This window comes from Protomyctophum parallelum (genome assembly GCF_964188405.1).
Source record: "Protomyctophum parallelum genome assembly, chromosome: 12".
Classification (NCBI taxonomy): domain Eukaryota; kingdom Metazoa; phylum Chordata; class Actinopteri; order Myctophiformes; family Myctophidae; genus Protomyctophum; species Protomyctophum parallelum.
Genome location: NC_139712.1, coordinates 645,573 through 653,793, shown reverse-complemented (window position 1 = coordinate 653,793; position 8,221 = coordinate 645,573). Strand labels below are relative to the sequence as shown.

The following is an 8,221-nucleotide window of genomic DNA, read 5'->3' as shown; positions in this document are numbered from 1 at the left end:
ACTAACCATATCTAGATACATACCACCATGTTCACTATGATGTTTACAGGTGACTAACTATATCTAGATACATACCACCATGTTCACCATGATGTTTACAGGTGAATTCTGTTGCTACTACATCAGTCATAAAACCTCTTTCTAATGCTTGGATGTTTCCCGTCTTTTTATTAGCTACGGCATACTTCTCTGGACCATTCTCACTGGAGAGAGTAGTCCCTATGCAGCTGGTAAACTATCTGCATGCACGCACGCACGCACACAGACACACACACACACACACACACACACACACACACACACACACACACACACACACACACACACACACACACACACACACACACACACAATGTAAATGTTCCTGTATTTTATGTAGGGATGGACCGGTCCTTGTTGGAGTTCCAAATTGGCACAAGGGGAGCGAGACCAGATCTTTGTAAAATCGATGTCCAGAAAGCAGCTGGATTAGATGAGCTGGTGGAGCTCATGCAGAGATGCTGGGACTCTGAGCCCAACAAGAGACCTGAGTTTGCAGGTAAATCTATTCATGCAGATATGCTGGGACTCTGAGCCCAACAAGACACCTGAGTTTGGAGGTAAATCTGCCTTTGTCACTGCACCAGTGAGAAGCTCTATTGAAATCACAAAAGATTATTCGTTGCACTAATAAAAAGCGTTTTTGTTTTTGAGGCGCTAAAGGTACTCTAAACGTTGCACAGCTTTTTGCACACACATCACAAGAGGTGGAAAAGTACGTATTCCAATCGTCTCACAAAAGGGGCGTGGCATGATGACTCAATAGTGCCCCCCCCCCCCGCCTACAAATGTTTGTGCTTGAAGCCCCACAACGGTTTCACCTACATGTATGAAGATTGGTACACACCTGGTACACACCTGGTACTCACCTGGTACACACCTGGTACACACCTGGTACACACCTGGTACTCACCTGGTACACACCTGGTACACACCTGGTACACAACTGTATTATGTTGTTAACCTGACTCCGCCAGATGGAGGCAGTATTGGGTTCTCCTCCTACCTCCATCTGGTCTCTCAAACAGAAACGATGAACCCGGAAGCAGCGGGACAAAAGTCTGATATCTCCATACTAATTTAGAGTTCCTGTTAGGTTGTGTTTACATTTGCGCTGTGGCACAGCTTCAATATGTCATCAGTCTTGTGTTGATCTAGCGGCCGCATACAGCCGCTGAGACACATATCGCTCCTCTAGCGGCCACATATCGCTCCTCTAGCGGCCTCATACAGCCTCATATCGCTCCTCTAGCGGCCTCATACAGCCTCATATCGCTCCTCTAGCGGCCTCATACAGCCTCATATCACTCCTCTATAGCGGCCGCATACAGCCTCATATCACTCCTCTAGCGGCCCCATACAGCCTCATATCACTCCTCTAGCGGCCTCATATCGCTCCTCTAGCGGCCTCATACAGCCTCATATCACTCCTCTATAGCGGCCTCATACAGCCTCATATCACTCCTCTATAGCGGCCTCATACAGCCTCATATCACTCCTCTAGCGGCCTCATACAGCCTCATATCACTCCTCTAGCGGCCCCATACAGCCTCATATCACTCCTCTAGCGGCCTCATACAGCCCCATATCACTCCTCTATAGCGGCCTCATACAGCCTCATATCACTCCTCTATAGCGGCCTCATACAGCCTCATATCGCTCCTCTAGCGGCCTCATACAGCCTCATATCACTCCTCTATAGCGGCCTCATACAGCCTCATATCACTCCTCTATAGCGGCCTCATACAGCCTCATATCACTCCTCTAGCGGCCTCATACAGCCTCATATCACTCCTCTAGCGGCCCCATACAGCCTCATATCACTCCTCTAGCGGCCTCATACAGCCCCATATCACTCCTCTATAGCGGCCGCATACAGCCTCATATCGCTCCTCTAGCGGCCTCATACAGCCTCATATCACTCCTCTATAGCGGCCTCATACAGCCCCATATCACTCCTCTATAGCGGCCTCATACAGCCTCATATCGCTCCTCTATAGCGGCCTCATACAGCCTCATATCACTCCTCTATAGCGGCCTCATACAGCCTCATATCACTCCTCTAGCGGCCGCATACAGCCTCATATCGCTCCTCTAGCGGCCTCATACAGCCTCATATCGCTCCTCTAGCGGCCTCATACAGCCTCATATCACTCCTCTAGCGGCCTCATACAGCCTCATATCACTCCTCTATAGCGGCCTCATACAGCCTCATATCACTCCTCTATAGCGGCCTCATACAGCCTCATATCACTCCTCTATAGCGGCCTCATACAGCCTCATATCACTCCTCTAGCGGCCGCATACAGCCGCTGAGACGCATATCGCTCCTCTAGCGGCCGTATAAAAAGAAAGATTATTTTTGTTTTTTCATTTCAGAATGCGTTGAAGTGACACGTGGTGTTTTTTCAAGACACGAGGAGGGAATCTCTGCTGCCTGTGACCTCCTGAGACCTCCTCCTGTTCCTGCTCCTGCTCCACCTGGTGCTCCAGGGCTCACCAACAGAGAGGCCTTTTTAAAACGTGAGTCCATGTTGACACACAGCTTCATGGAAAATGACGTAACAACGTCCGGAAACCACATCAAATTATATATATATATATATATATATATTTATCCAAATGACCAAATAAGAAAATAAAGTAGTGTAGAAACAACAAAATTAGAAAAGTTAATGGAAATAAAATGAAGTAACTCTGAGGGCCACTAGGGGGCCTTTAGTGTAGTAGAGAGAGAGAGAGAGAGAGAGAGAGAGAGAGAGAGAGAGGGAGGGGAGAGACAGAGAGAGAGAGACAGAGAGAGAGAGAGAGAGAGAGAGACATTGAAAGTGTACTGTTGACAAAACTGCTTGATTTCCACCTTTCCACAATCCCACCATTGTTTCAAGGAAATCAAATCTCTCTTTCTAGATTGATAACCACTCCAAAGAAAAATAAAACTCTCTCTAAAGTGCGCATCTAATAAAAGAGCAGTGTTAACCAGTATGCAGATCTACCATTGAGTGATCTGAAAAACCAACAGGCAGTATATTACACTTTTTATAAATACTGAAATGATGTTTAAAACAATACAATCTGTCCAATCTGGCCATAGCAAAAAGCCTGTCTCTGCTCTGGACCATGTACATTGTCTTTGCTTGTCATGCATTTCTCTCCAAACATCAGTTAAAGTGTGTGTTTCCACCAGCCGCTGCATGGCTGTTTTAGAAGGACCATGAGGCTCAACATGGTTACGGTCAATCTGATCATTTTCAGTACAATTAAAATCACCAGCCAGGTATAAATATTCTTCAGGCCCACACAGATTCAAAAAGTTGCTGAGTTCATTTAAAAAGTGAACTCTAGCATTTCCCAAATTAGGAGCATACACATTAATAAATACCATAGTAAAAAGTTCATACTTGGCCCTGAAAACTATAAATCTGCCCTTTACAATTTCCTCAACCTCAAAGGATTTTGGCGCAAAGTCTTTGGAAAAAAGAAGTGCCACTCCACCACTGTTGTTATGAAGGTGGTTTAAAATAACCTCTCCTTCCCACTCCATCCTCCAGTCAGTCTCATTCAGAGTGTCACTGTGCGTTTCCTGGACTAAACACACATTTTTTTTTTTAACTTGACCAGAAGACAGCTAGTCTTGTTTTGCATTTGACCCTCCAAATAACCTGGAATTGAGTTTCTGAACCATTTTCTTCAGTCTGTACACCTCTTGAGAGGTATAGCCATTCTCTGACTTGTCTTTCATCTGAGATCTGACAGATTTTATAAACAGATTTTCATCCCCAAAATGATCTGCAACTTCTACATTTTTCATGTTTTTTGTTGTCTGCAGAAACCTTTGAATTTGCCTGATATCATAGTGTTTATCCTGTGGTGAATTCACAGACTGTGGACCAAACACTGAAAAACTGTATTGAGACAAATCACTGTCATCACAATCCCCCCATTCTTCAACTCCTCCCTCCTCCTCCTCTTCTTCCCCCTCCTCCTCCTCCTCTTCTTCCCCCTCCTACTCCTCCACCACCTCCTCAACCTCTATGTCTGTTTCTCCTTCTGGGTGAGAAAATCTGACTTCATTCCTTTTTTGGCTTGAGTGCCCTTATTATCTTTTCCTTTTCTTTTGAGAGTATTAACCTCTGCAGTTATATCCATCTGAACTGTTTCATCAACAACCACACTTCCTTTCTGACTGACACCTGCTGTGCTCTGTGCCTGTCTTTCACTGTCTGTCTGTTTCTCCTGTTCTGTATCTGGTACCTGCTCTGTCCCCGTTGCGACAGGGGTAGGTTGGTCATGAACTGTAACATTAGCCCTGACCCTAGCCTTAGGCAGCGGTGCCTGGACCGTCTGCCCCTCACTCACACCATCCTGACCCCCGCAGCCCCCTCCTCCTGCCCCCGTTCAGTGTCTCCTCCAGGACACGCACGGGCCAAGAGCCCCTCCAGTCCACATTAAAAGCACTTCAAAGTGCCAGAGGTTGCATACACTGTATAATTAAAATCATCGACTCTGACGCTAAACACCAGATTGAGTTCCTCATCTGTCCTATTCAGAATCATAAGGACCGTCTATGCGAAACAACGTGTTTCAACAGCGGGGACTTGCATCCCGACGGCAGCTTTTTGATCGATGAAACAATCTTTCCATACCTGGACAATTCTCTCGCCAAATCGGCGTCATTAATATGAACGGCGGGACATTAGAGATCGGTGTAGAAAGGGGAGACACAGAAACAAACTAGAACTGCACTCTGTCGAGTGCATACTTGCTTGTTGCACACTAGTAGGCCATAAATGGCCAACTAGTGCGCAAGCAGAGCACGCAAGTCCTTTCGACCGCTGTAAACTGTCAAATCTCAGTATCTCTGTGAAGGAACGTTTGAAATGATTAATGTTTAGATGTAACTATTTGCTACCTACTTATACATATAAACATCTAGTATTATTAAGTATGATTCAAGTTTCTATCTATATAAGAAATACTGTTTTATCGTTGTAGATTTATTCTGGATCCCTTTTTTGTTTTTCTAGTCATACACATACACACCACGTACTCTGGTCCCAGCAGATCAGGCACAATTAGCTATTTTATTTTTTACTGATTATGTATATAGTATACGTATGACTAGCTCTAAATGATGACGTAAGAAATATATATAGTATATATATAGTATATAGGCATATACTATATACGTATACATATATACTCTATACTCTATACTGTATAAAGTGTGTAGTTGTAAGTTGATTAGCGGTATACTGTGGTTACTTTGCGCCAAAAACCGTGACAGCTGTTCCGCCATTTGAGGCTTACGCAGAAAAACATCAAATCTGTGCCTGGTGTTGCTGGACCAATGATGACGAAATGACCATATTTCTACGTCATCATTTAGAGCTAGTCATACACATACACACCACATACTCTGGTCCCAGCAGATCAGCACAATTTGCTATTTTATTTTTTACTGATTATGTACATAGTATACGTATGACTAGCTCTAAATGATGACGTAATAAATATGGTCATTTCGTCATCATTGGTCCAGCAACACAGGCACAGATTTGATGTTTTTCTGCGTAAGCCTCGAATGCGGAACAGCTGTCACGACGAAGGAGACCGGGCGAAAATATTACTTGCGCGCTCTGCTTGCGCAAGTAATGATCCGTTTATCACAACACCACGTTCCACCAAAACATGCACTTTGTCAGTCCTGGTATTAGCGCATTCATTGTTTACCAAACAAATTAACAATGCGCCCAGCACAGCGGAACACCACATTAACTGAACCCACTGTGAAAACTGTCACTAAATAACAAAACAAAGAAAAAAGAATGTTTGAAAGAACAAACTTAGGAAACAAACCAAACGCTTCTGACACACTCAGCAGCACATCCACACCCACTCAGAGAGAGACAGAGAGAGAGAGAGAGAGAGAACAAGAGAGAGAGAGACAGAGAGACACAGAGAGAGAGAGAGAGAGAGAGAGAGAGAGAGAGAGATGAGAGAGAAGAGAGAGAGAGAGAGACAGAGAGACAGAGAGACAGAGAGAGAGAGAGAGAGAGAGAGACAGAGAGAGAGAGAGAGAGAGAACTAGAGAGAGAGAGACAGAGAGACACAGAGAGAGACACAGAGAGAGAGAGAGAGAGAGAGAGAGAGAGAGAGAAGAGAGAGAGAGAGAGAGAGAGAGCGAGAGACAGAGAGCGAGGAGAGAGAGAGGAGAGAGAGAGAGAAGAGAGAGAGAGAGGAAGGAAGAGAGAGAGAGAGACAGAGACAGAGAGAGAGTGAGAGAGAGACAGAGAGACAGAGAGAGAGAGAGATGAGAGAGAGAGAGAGAGAGATGAGAGAGGAGAGAGAGAGAGAGGGGGGGGAGAGAGAGAGAGAGGGGGGAGAGAAGAGCGAGAGGCAGAGAGAGACAGAGATATATAGAGGGGGGAGAGAGAGAGAGAGACAGAGACAGAGAGAGAGAGAGAGAGAGACAGAGACAGAGAGAGAGAGAGAGAGAGAGAGAGAGAGACATAGAGAGAGAGAGAGAGAGAGAGAGAGAGAGAGAGAGAGAGAGAGAGACATTAAACAACATACACAACGGGCTGCTATAGCTACACGTCGCACTGAGACAACAGACTGAGCATGTTTACAAGTTCTGTTCCGACGTGGAAACGTGCGCGCGCTTGTCAGTCTACTACTCACACACTCACTCTCTCTCTCACACACACACACACACACACACACACACACACACACGCACACACACACACACACATGCAAAGTTTGTTGGGACGCTGAAATGTGCGCGTGCGGGTGTCAGTCTTCTCACACATACACACACGCGCGCGCGCGCGCACGCACACAGTTTGTCATGACGGTGAAACGTGCGTGCGCGTGTCAGTGCATTTCATCACGTGTGTTTTCCTGTGTTTCCTCCAACAGATTCCTCTCCTCTGTCGTTGGATCCAAACACAGCGTTCAGATTCCTCCTCCTGTCAGAGAACAACAGGAAGGTGACTTGGACACATGTAGACCAACGATATGAAGATAACCAGAAGAGGTTCACCATTTGGCCTAATGTGTTGAGTAAAGAATGTTTATCTGACCTGTTCTACTTTGAAGTGAAATGGAGTGGAAAGGAGGTTGCTATAGCACTGTGTCAGGATGACGTCAGCAGAACGGATAGGGGTCTATCATACTTTGGACTCAGTCCTCAGGCATGGGTGTTACGTTACTATGATAGTAATAAACGCTACGTGTTCCGTAACAGCATTACGACTGAAGTGTCAGGACCGGTTCCCTCCACAGGGGGGAGCCACAGGGTGGGGGTCTATGTAGATCAGCCAGCAGGTGTTCTGTGTTTCTATGATGTGTGCGGAAACACAATGAGTCTCCTTCACACCGAGAGGACGACCTTCACACGACCTCTGCATGCAGGGTTATGTGTTCTTGGTGCTACAGCAGAGGTCTGTGCGATCTGGTGAACATGTTGAACCTCTATACTAACAGCTGAGCGGGGTTCTCCAGGGCTCTGTCTGTACTTGGAGCCGTCTAGGAAAATGTTTAATTTCCTTTGTTTTTAAAGCAGGTTTAGTTTAGATTCTGTGAAAATGTGTTTTCTTTTTAATTAGTTTTAAGTTTTTATTGTCGGCCTAATGTATTGGTGTCACTCAGGGATGAGATTCAAAAAGCTAAATCAAATAAAAATAAAATATCAGAACAGCCTCGTTTGACTTTTCTTTCCTGTGTTTAATGTTGAAACATAAATATTTTATTTAAGGTTTAGTATTAATTGATTCATCATGGAGATAACGACACATTTTTATTAGCCTATTAAACACACATTCATACAGCTTATTTACATAAAGTATATACAGTTGGAGGTACAGCATTGTGTAAACATAAAGTATATACAGTTGGAGGTACAGCATTGTGTAAACATAAAGTATATACAGTTGGAGGTACAGTATTGTGTAAATTGTGTGTGTGTGTGTGTGTCTGTGTGTCTGTGTGTGTGTGTCTGTGTGTGTGTGTGTGTGTGTGTGTGTGTGTGTGTGTGTGTGTGTGTGTGTGACTGTGTGTGTGTGTGTGTGTGTGTGTGTGTGTGTGTGTGTGTGTGTGTGTGTGTGTCAAGGTCACAACGTTTGACTTTTACAGAAGGAGAAGTGTGACTGAAAGTCATTGTTTTGTTTTTGTGGGA

General features: G+C 44.9%; 1 long non-coding RNA gene across 1 annotated transcript; it reads left to right on the top strand.

Moving 5' to 3' along the window:
- The first annotated feature begins 414 nt into the window (after positions 1 to 414).
- Positions 415 to 7,151, top strand: LOC310867777. The gene is made up of 3 exons (XR_014570025.1): positions 415 to 538; positions 2,419 to 2,562; positions 6,964 to 7,151. It is a non-coding gene; the product is annotated as an uncharacterized lncRNA (long non-coding RNA).
- Positions 7,152 to 8,221: the final 1,070 nt, after the last annotated feature.